The sequence below is a fragment of the Brachypodium distachyon genome, chromosome 2, assembly GCF_000005505.3.
Source record: "Brachypodium distachyon strain Bd21 chromosome 2, Brachypodium_distachyon_v3.0, whole genome shotgun sequence".
Classification (NCBI taxonomy): domain Eukaryota; kingdom Viridiplantae; phylum Streptophyta; class Magnoliopsida; order Poales; family Poaceae; genus Brachypodium; species Brachypodium distachyon.
In genome coordinates, this window is record NC_016132.3 from 1747496 (window position 1) to 1759069 (window position 11574).

Below are 11574 nucleotides of genomic sequence, written 5' to 3' on the forward strand. Positions count from 1 at the left end.
TTGACACAACTGTCCACAAAATAATTTTTCTTTGTCTTCGCAAGAAATTCTAACATGAATCTTCGAACATACCCAGAGTTTAATAAAATTTTGTGAGTGACTAGGCGTAAGTCGACGTTTCTCAGTCGAAGTGTGTGTCCCTGTGTACATGTGTGTGCGTGTGTCCGTGCACGCGCGTGTGCGTGCGTTTGTGTCTGCCGACTTGAATTTTAAGTGGACTTTCAAAATTGCACGTGATTTTTTTTTAAAATTGCGGGTGAAAGTTTTACAATTGCACTGAAATTTTTGGGTGCAACCTCAAAATTTGCACGCGGTATTTTATTTGCAATTTTCTTAGGCCGAAACTATAACAACGATCAAATTTTAAAAAATTGCAAATGAAATTTTATGTACAATTTTAAAATTGCAGGTGAAATTTCATGCGCAGTTCTAAAAATTGCAGGTGAAAGTTTATGTCCAATTCTAAAAATCGAAGGTGAAAGTTTATGGGCGATTATCTAAATTGTAGGTGAAAGTTTATACGCGATTATAAAAATTGCAGGTGAAATGGGAGGGATATTGTAAAAAAAAAACGTTTCTAGATGAAAAAGATTTCAATTGTTGATATGTGAATTGCCCATGGGATGGAAGCTCAATTTTACTACTAAAAGAAGTGTACGTGATACGAACACTAATACTCCCTCCGTTTTATAATTCTCGTCTCAAATTGTTCAAAATGAATGTATCTATTCCTAAAAAGGATCTAGAGATACATGTAATATTTCGATAAGAATTATGAAACGGGAGGAGTACATTGGGATAGGCATTGATATAAAAACTTGCACATTCATATAAGTCACGGTAAGTTGGAAGTTGAACACAACAAAGCAATAAAAATCACGGTCAATGAAGAGGCAACCCGTACAAACAAAAATCAGGACACAGAAAACAAAAAAGAAACAAAAAAAGAAACAAAAAATGGACAGCAAAGAACTCCAACTTGCAACCTAGAGCCAAACGACCCTGGCTACCAACAACCCAACCAACAAGCTGTCTCTGTATAGAGTCAGTAGTTCTATTATTTAACTGGACAGCCTCCCATTGACCCGAGCACGAATCTTAACACATGATCCAACGGTCTAGACCATCGACTGAGAAATACGATTTCTCAGGCGACTAAGTACTAGCAAATCCGTAAAATTTTGATACATGAAACAAAGTGGCAAAGCAAAAATTAAGACCAGATTTTTCTAACAAAATCCTGCTCCATATCACAGACACTAGCATAATACCCGTGTGTTGCTATGGACTAAAAAAAATAGATATAAGAATCTGTCGCTACTGTATATCATTTGTTATCTTATAACATATAATCCATATTCATTCTCATCTTATTGGTTTGTGCTAAATCAACAAGCAATGCAATCTAAAGTTGTGACGGACTGTCTCCATCAATTGAATCTTTTATGAGAGTGAACATAAGTAAGCAACATCAATCACCAGCTCAGAGTTTACCATGCAATTCAATTTAAATAGAACTCGATCTTTTAAGGTGATTATCTACCGAAAGTTGCATAATTATTGGAGATAGACACCTAGCATCCCTGGTTAATTTTGGGTTTACTTGAGCAAGATCACCATCATGCATGTAAATCCTATGAATATAAGATCTCATCTCGCAGGGAGATCGAACAATCAGATTTCTCATGATGAGCATTTTTATCGTATAGTATTTCCAAGTGAGACATATTTGATCGAGCTCCGCGTGGTGGTCACCTAGGCCAAACTAGTAAAAAGTTGTAATATTCTGAAAAAGAGAGAATGCCTTTGAGTTCTTTTCCAGATAGTTTTTTCCTTGACGGCTCTTTTCCGGTTAGTTAACTAACTATACACACTCCAGCAGTTATTCTTGAAAGGAGACGTAACTTTTAATCCTGGCACAAAGCGCACTTTGTGGATACGTGTATCACCTAATTTTTTTTTGACGGGCAGTATCACCTAATTAAACCTCGTAAAAGATGGACATATATTGAAAAATTCCCTACTTTTACGATGATCTGTACTAACGAAGCATGTGGCCACTATTAAATTATGGAAAGCACTAGTTGGATACGAAGGATCGATCACTGTTCTCCTTGAGTATCTATGTTTCACTATATGGTATGGTACTTAGTGCTGCGGAATTAAGTTATGCTCAAGACTTCTGCAGATGCACATGACACAAATAAAGCTTTGTTTTAGACGAGCACTAATCTAAGGCTCTAAGCAGATGCATTATACATGCTCTAGGAGTGGTTGCTATTGGCACAAGGGTTTGCAGAATATTTTTCTTTGTCCTTTGATGTTCTAAATAGAGTGTTAGAACATTCAGTTATTTTTCTCTAAGGCTTTAAGTTCTGAACAGATGCTAGAGCATTCAGTTCAGTAGGAACCATCAGTTCAGAGTCCTGCCTACACCTATAGCCATACATACCACAGTCTACAGACATAAGTAAAAGCATCATCAAATCAATCATCAGAGTGGTTGGTTACCGTGCAGTTGAATGAAACCATAAACCATACTAACAAAGGACAGACTGTTCAATGAATAAAAGGGATAGCCCGATCGATCTTTTATAGCTGGAACATATGCCTTTGCTGTTCCAAATTAGACAGACTAATTGTTGACAAAACAAAACAGAAGCTAATAACATGCACTCCATTAATTGCACACAGCTAATCTTGAGCTTCATTGCCGGGAACAGAAGCCGACCAATGCCCAAATGCCAAGTCCCCAACCCCAACGCCCCGATGGCGGCAGAGCCCATATTCAAGTGCACTGCAGAACGACTCATCCTGTGTACAAATTAATAAATCTAGGCCCATGGGACGACTGATTCTGTATTGTGGGCTTTTACGGTAAAAGCCCACAACACAGGACAGCAGAAATGTCGGCCCATTCAAGAGCCAGCAACATGCTTTGATATTCCAATGGTTGACCTGCTCAGGGACCAAGATCCTACATTCTCCTACCGCTCGTTTGACCGGTAACTCCCCCCATGCAAAATTACATGTGTAGGCACCATAATACATGCCTCCTTGTTTTTCTCTCCGGATAATACCGCCCATCTACAACTGTCTCCACAATTGACTACTTCATCGAGATGACAAATTGACTGCTTGCTTCTTCAACGAAATGAAAAATTAACCGACAATAGTTACTTCCAGCCAAAAACAATTTATATATACCGTATACAACATATACACGTATATTTACTCACATTTACTCGCCAGCTACACCACAACAAAATACTTCTTGATTAATTAATACTTCATCCCATCCATAATAAATGTAGTTCATTTAGTACAACTTTAATACAAATTTATACTCAATCATCGACATTTATTATGGATGGGAGGACATAGTATTTAATATGTATTTTGAAACAGCTCACTCTCACAATTACGAAGTAAAAAAGGAAAAAAGAATCAAGAACATTTGTCCGTCATAAAAGCCATCTCAGAACAAGTTTAGCTCGATCTTCACAAGGCAGAAATAGTACTCAAGCGTTTGTGGCAAACCAGGAACAGACCAAAGATGAGGCCGTTCTACAAGATGATTCTGCTTGCACTTGCGCTTGCGGCGTTGTGTTCTTCAGGTACTTGGTTATGTTTGGCACATGTTCTTCCTATCGATCTCGACTACCCTATGATAGTTGTGGGGCAAGCAAAGAGTCCTCTTCTCATATATACCTTGTAATTTTTGTGTGTTTGGGATCGATTCTTGCGTAGATGTGGCTGCAAGAAACGCCATGGAGAGTGGTGGCGCGCTGATACCCCCTGAAGACTGCAGGCAGACTCCGGTTGTTCCTGGGCCATGTGACCCCAAGGATTGCTTCCACGGCTGTCGAGCAAATCTTGGCCCTGGCTCGGTAGGCGAGTGTATCCCCGAGGGATGCCTGTGCACCTACTGTATTCCGCCCCAGCTATAGGAAGTTAAGCAATGCAACGCAATGTTCCTTCTTGACTCCTTTCCTAAATTAATAACGATTTCAATGTTGTTTGCGGCGCCCGAGTTACCTTTCAGACTTACTCTTTTAATTGTACTGCATCTTTATTAAATTGGATTGAGATAATTCGGTTCAAAATATCTCTCCATTACAGAAATGAAGAGTGTAGTTATGCGGAGGTCGGGGTTTTAATCTCTTGCAGTTGTATCGCTTGATGCGACGTTGAGTCAATAAAAGTGGTAGTTTTCAAGTCTGTACTCTACATTTTTTTTTTGCTTTCTTTATCGTTGTGATGGACTGTGGTCATATGATGTGAAATAGATATGGGGGAACGACCTGTACTGCTGTACATGCTTGTCGGGAGCTTAATTGGCGCGAGGGGCTGTAGTTCCAGGTCTTCAGCGAATTAATTACCACCCTATCCTGCTTTAAAAAAAAATACCACCCTCCCCTTGGGAAAAAAACATACTGCTCTAACCTCTAAATTCAGCAAGATCACGAAACCATGAGCAACCATGCCATATATGCAGCAAATTAATGGCCCAGTCATCTCCACATCAACACAATTAGGTGGCGTTTGTCCATTTGTACTAGAACAATTAATGTGCAGTGTTTGACATTTCGTTCATAGCATCCATATGATACATGGGTCTAATTACCGCCAGGTCATTGAAGCAGCAAGCTCGACACTAACAAGTACTGCTCCTTCCGTTCCATAATATAACGCACGCACACATTTTGAGATTTTGGTTTGACCATCAATTGGATCAACAAAATGTGAATTATGTATTATAAAAATTATATCATTAGAAACTTCTTTCAAATACGAATCTAGTGGTATAATTTTTATAACTTATAATTCACATTTTGTTGGTGTAATTGATGATCAAAGTTAGATCTCGAAATGCGTGGACACGTTATATTTTAGAACAGAGGGAGTACTAGCCTCGTATCATGATACCTGTCACGTGGGATCATATGTACCTGACTGGTATTCAAGTCACCCCTGCAAATTGTTTCCACCTTCACTCCTCTGCTTTAAACGGCACCCAACATCCCTTTTTCCCCTCTCCATTTCTCTGATCTCAACTCATCTCACAGACTCACGCACACTCACGAACAATGCCTAGCCAAAACCCATCCTTGGCATGCAAATGTGTTCTAAATCTGGACCGGTTCTAAACTTTTTGACCGATGAATCATAGAATAGCTAGCAGTCGGCTTGTTGGAAATGTCATGATATATGGAGTTTCTTTCGGGCCTCCGTGCATAGAATTAGGAGGCATCAGAAAGTAAACAAGATCGGCCATGAGACTATGTGGAGCAGGAAAGTTTGGAACAGCTTGGCAATATGCATCTTGGGCGCCCTCTTTCTTCTGGTCTGCCACAAAGTCACACCGGGTCATCAACGATATTACCGGACTCGACAGATGGTAAATGAGTTGGTCGGGTGGTCAAGGATGAGCTCCACAAACACTATTTTCCTTTAGTTTGAGAATTCGGAAGTTCGTATTGCTTGAAAGCTCCACGAGCAATGTAAAACATAGTATATTCTTCTGCTTGAGAAAAGAAGAAGTTCTTATTGCTATAATGTTGTGCTCGTTTTCAAATTATGTTAATAAAAAAAATTGCTGCTCGAAGGAACAAGGCATCAATTTTAGTCAAGGCAGAGCTGAGGTTTCAATCCAGACTAGGGCTAGCCCATCATCATCCATAGTGCTAGCCATTTCTTGTTTATGTCGCTTCCATTTCTATCGCTTTTGATGTGACGTTGAGTCAATAGAAGTATCCATTATATAAAACAGTTATTGGTTGATTTCTACTCTCTATTTTACATGCCTTTGTTCTTCTTCTTTTTGTCATCATGATAGACGTCGGTTAGATGATGTGGAATGGATGGAGGAACGATCAGTACAATTGTGAGAAACTAAATCGGCACGAGGGGCTGTGGTTCTAGGCCGGTTCTGCTAATGACCACCTTGTCCGGCCTTGGAAAACTCTACTACTCTAGCCTCCATAAATTCATCGAGCTCACGATATCATGAGCTACCATGCCATACATGCACCAAATTAATGGCCCAATCGCCTCCACGTCAGCACAACCAGGTGGTTTTTGTTCATTTGTGTTAGAACAATTAGGGCTCATTGGGTTTGAAGGATTTTCAAAGAAAAAACACAGGATTTGGGATTCCATAGAAAGATGCATTCGGTTTGTAGGAAATGAGCAAAACAAATCCTTAAGAATACTATTCATTTCCTATGGTTTTGGAGGAAACTCAACATCTACTCCAACCTCATTTTTTGCAAAGAAATGAGGCAAACAGAATCCTTAGTTAGGCAATTGCCATCCTAGTTTTCCTATGTTTTGTTTCCTCCAAACCGAATAAGCCCTTAGTGTGTAACGTTTGTCATTTTTCTCATAGCATCCATATGGGCCTAAATACCGCTGGTCATGAAAGCAGCAAGCTCAACGCCAATCGGTAGTACTAACAACATGGTACCATGGCGGACGTGTGCTCATTTGTACCTGCGTGGTTGATAGAGTCACACACAAGCGCACATCATTTAAAGGGCACCCAGCATCCCCCTTTTCCCTCTCCATCTCTCTAGTTTCAACTCATCTCAGGAAGGCCGAGCGAAAAAGGCTGCTGACTCCCGTCTCGCAGCGGAGAAGGAACGGGAAGGAATATGGAGCGACCGGATTGATAGTGCCATTTGGTCCATAGCTGGTAGGTTGCCTGCAAAGACTCTGCTTCATATTCTCAGTTGTCGGTTCTGACCATCACTCTTTCTCACAGGTGCTCTCGACCCGCCAGCAGAGGTTCAGTTTACCCCAAGAAGAAGACCAATTTCTGAAACCCTCGACGCAGTCGGAGTCATATACGCCGAGGCGAAGAGCAGATTACGCGTGACAAGGCTGTTCTTCAACCTGGTGAAGAAAATGCTCCATGGCGAACCGGTCCCGGAGTTGTTGGCGGAACTGATTCATCTCTTCGAGTCAACTCCCGACCCACTGGACAGTTATTGCCGTGCTCAAACCAATGCAGGAGCCGAGTCAGTATTCCTGCTTGCTCTCACACATGGCGTTGATGAAGCTATGCTGCGGCGGGTAGCGTCTGGACCTCCTCGACCAAAAACCGGCAGGGGGTCTGACATGACTCCCTACTTCTCTCTTGGCAGAGAGCTGGCGAGCATTTGGACTCGGCAGATGGGCGGCTCGGCAAATCAGGAGGTTGGAGACGTCGACTCTTAGGAATCTTGTAGCTTTTGTCTTTCGTCTTGCTGTAAATAGCTTGCTCTCAGCTCTTATCCTTTGAATGAAATACGGGAGAACAGTTCTTATATTGATAGTCAGAATATATAATCTGTTATGCTAGTCACGAAAATCCTGCCGCGACTCCGTCGATGCTTGAGTATGAATATAGTTCTCCTTGTGTAGAGGGCAAATCCAGCGTCGAGTCCCTCAGCTACCAGAGAGACAACTGAGGGGACCCCGACGCCCAAAACATCGACTCCAACAGCAGCTTCTCCGAATGTAATTGACGTGGCTGGGGCTTCGCAGCCAAAAGAGGTGCCCAACCTTTCGGCTCTAGAAAGAGCCAAAAGTGAGACGGAATTCCTGCGAAGACGCCTGCAGGATGCCGAGACTCAGGCAAAGGATGCAAAGATGCGTGCACGTAAAGCCTCGGCCGAAATCCAGATTAGCCGAGCCAAGTTGAAGGCAGCCGCAGATCGAGAGGAGTTTGTCTTTTTACAACTTCGCAATTTTAGCGCTCAGCTCCAATGTAAGTTTTACTTCCTTCGAGTGCCATAGCGCTTTCTCCTTCATGTTAGTAATGCTTGGGCTGGCGTGCAGGTTTTCAGATGGATCCTCGCGCTGAGCGCGACAGAGTGACCAGCGCTCTCAACGCTCATACGGACGACCGCCAGTCGCTTTGGTCGGATCGAGCAAGGGGCCATGACTTGATGTTGTTGGATGTTCGAGTCAGTTTAGTCAAAGAGTACTTCGACTTGTGCAGAGACACATTGGTTCTGATCCACCAATCTTTCTGGCCATTAGGAGAAACACCTTCAAGTCTTGGGCTCTGATGGAGAGATGCCAGTGTGGTGCCAGCGTCAGAGAGCAGATACGACTCCAATTGGTTAGGGGTGCCAAGATTGCACTCTCCTTCGTCAAAATCCACTACCCAGGCCTTGATTTGAGTCAAGTCGATATGCTTCCGACAACCCCTGGCGAAGTATTTGACATGCGACCGTACTTTAGATTGGTCCATGGGATAGCAAAGAGTATGATCCAATGGAGGAATGAAGCTGAAGATAAACATCTCTTGCGGAGCGAGTAGCAGCAAAGGATATTGCCATAGATTCCTTCAGAATGTAGATAGTCGTGTAGTAAATTCTATCGGGTGCACGACCAGCGTTCCCGATGGGAGCAGCCCCCGAGTCCAGTTTCGACTGCTTGTAGTTGTGACTGGACTCAAGTTGTAGCTCTTGTAACCTTGATCCTTTAATAACAAAGTATTTTCTTTTGACTTTTGAATCTGAGTCGAACTTGGTGACCTGAGTATGGATCCGAGTCAAATTCCAATACCAAGTACTCCCGATGAGAGTAGCCCCTGAGGCTGCGGTTGATTATTAATAGTCGGACGCAGGCTCAGGTTTTTATCTGCCAGACGAAATAACGAATTCATTACGACCACGTGGAGACGATGGACTCCTCGGATGACCTTGAAATAATGCGCATACGCCTGAGGCATGCTGAACGTCAGATTCTGGTTGCACGAGATGAAATTGCCGTGCTTGAGTCGAATCTCCAGGCTGTGTCGAGTCGAGAAGATTTCCTTCCTGGAGAACTGGTGAAGTTGAGCTCGGATCTTAGAGGTACTGTTGAGTCGTAAGTCATTCTTTGTACTGTGTTTTGAATGCTCCAGCTGTCCACTTTTTCTTATTTGACAGAAACTATGCCAGAGCCGCCCGCCGAGGCTGAGAGAGTTCGGAATCGACTGAACGGAATTGTGTATTCGGGTCCTGACGCCCCCGTCTTCTGGTCGAACCGTGACAGGGGTTATACGTTGGCTTTGTTGCAAGATCGAGTGGCCCGGGAAGTATCCTGCTTGAAATCTTGTGAACATTGTCTGACGCTCGTGCATAGCAACTTATTTCCAGATTTGCCGAGTCCGGGAGACCTGAAGGGTCTGATTCACAGATTTTGTGAAAGCGCCGTGGTGAAGGGGGTTTCACAGGAACGAATGGTGGAAGGGGCGGTCGTGGCTCTTGCATTTGTTCAGCTTTGCTACTCTTCACTTGACTTGGAGATGTTGCACATTGTTCCTCCTTCAGTGCCGGAGGATCTCTCCTTGGGGCTAGTTTATGATGCTATGGACCACGTGGCGCGCCAGTTGCTTGCTGCCGTGATGTTGGAGTAGGATAGCTTTTTGTCATACCCTTTCTTCGCGCAGGTGTGGTTGCGAAATAATGACTATCGGGTGCGCGACCAGCGCTCCCGATGGGAGTAGCCCCCGGGTCAAGTCGTGACTGCTTGCAGTTGGGGGTAGACCCAAGTACTTTGGTTTCTCCAAATTGTTGAATCTGTAATGTTAGTGTTCTGAGTAGTGCGCCCACGTGACGTTGCCCTACTCCAACATCACGGCAGCAAGCAACTGTTGCACATTGCATTTGTTCAGCTTTTTGTCGGGCCGCCGGCAAAGTCTTTGCCGGCGGCCAAAACAACGGCTGTCGGCTAAGTAAAGTAACTTCACGGTTTGGACTTGTTAACGGCGACGCCGTCTCGCCACGTGGGCCCCGCTCGTCAAGCCTTTGCCGGCGGCCCTGAGGAAAAGCAGCAGGCAAAGAAGGGCGACGTGGCGCGAGCGCGCCGTGCTGTGCGTCACCCATGCCGGGCCCGCTCGTCAGGCCTTTGCTGGCGGCCCGGAGGAAAAGCCGCCGGCAAAGAAGGGCGACGTCACGCATTTGCCCAGAGGAGCTTTGCCGGTGATGCTCCGTGCCGACGGCCTTTGCCGGCGGCCCCGAGGAAAAGCCGTCGGCAAAGGCTTTGCCGACGGGCTTTTGGCCTTTGCCGGCGGCTGGAGGCCGCCGGCAAAGATGGTTTCTGCCGTAGTGTGCCTCCATGAAAACCAGATTAGGCGCTAACTGCGTTGACTGACGAGTAGATTTAGGTATCTGAACTCGTATTTCATCGGCTGTGGAAACCCAGATGGTTTTAGGCCTTTCTTGAGTGTCGGATGAAAAAAGAAATCCAGGACATGATAATGATTGCTTAAAATGGGTCATCCCGGCAATTGTCGAGTCAACTGGGCGCAACCCTTGAGTATGGGGTGCGACCAGGACTATTGTTGAGTTGATGGGGCGCAGCCCCTGAGTGTCGGGTGCGGCCAAGACTATTGTTGAGTCGACTGGGCGCAACCCCCGAGTGTCGGGTGCGGCCAAGACTATTGTTGAGTCGACTGGGCGCAGCCCCGAGTGTCAGGTGCGGCCAAGACTATTGTTGATTCTTAGTAGAAGAAGAAAGACATCTTTATTGCGTACCGGAGTACATAGTCGAGGAAGGGACAAAGAGTAGCAAAGCTGTGAACTAGAATATCTAAAGAGGAAAATTTAGTCGAGGAATGAGATAATAAAAAAGGATAAGCGTAAATGTGCGCCGCTCCTTTGTTGTAGGAGTCATCGATCCTTGTGCTCCTTAACCAGGCCTAGTTTGATCGGACGAGTGGAAGGAAAGTGTCATCCGCCTCCCACAGTCGAGCTGACAACTTGGTCTGCAAGAGACAGGGGCAAATGGCTCTTGTGGTAAAGCTAAATGGGTAAGACGGAGTCGGCACAAGTGCGCAGGACTCCGTGTCCCTGAGTAGTATTTGAGATGGCTAGTGAAGGAGCACGTCCGGTTGGCGACTTGAGTTGCTGCGTCTTCTTCCGTGTGTCTTTAGTCGTCAAGCCCTTTTGGATCATGCAAAAATGGCCCACCGGAGCGGGGTAGTTGTCCGCAGTGGCAGGCACGGCTTTTGGTGGCGGCGCGTGTTGCACTGGCTGGATTGCTGCCGCGAAGTTTGCCGGAAGTGGCGGAGGTGGTGGAGCGCTGATGGCCAGAGCTCCTGGTATGGGAGGTGGCTGCAGTGCGGCAGCTCCCGTGCTGGCATACGGATGAGCGCCTGGTACCTGCGGGAACCCTGTATTTGTTGCGGCTTGCTGGGTTCTTGCGGTCTCGTTTTGAAGCTCTCTGAAACGTCTGCAGTCCATTAGCGAGTGACTTGGCCTGTCGTTGCCTTGTTCATCCTTGTAGACGTGAAAGGGGCAGGGAGACGCCAATTGTTGGGCGAGACTCGGCTGTCCTCCTTCACATGGTTTCCGCTGCCATTACTGTTTGGGTTTGTTAGCTCCGCGGAAACCACCAGAATGGTTCCCTCCTTCGCGAGAGTCGAAAACAGCTGCGGAGGTGGTCGCGAAGAAGTCTGGTGCGGTTGTTTCGTCAAAGGCACGGCCAACATTTAGTCCTGAGAGTCCAAAATATGCATGTACTTGGTAGGTCCTGATATAACATTTAGTGAACTTGCCAATACATTCAATGTATTGACCCTAGTGGCTGTGTCGT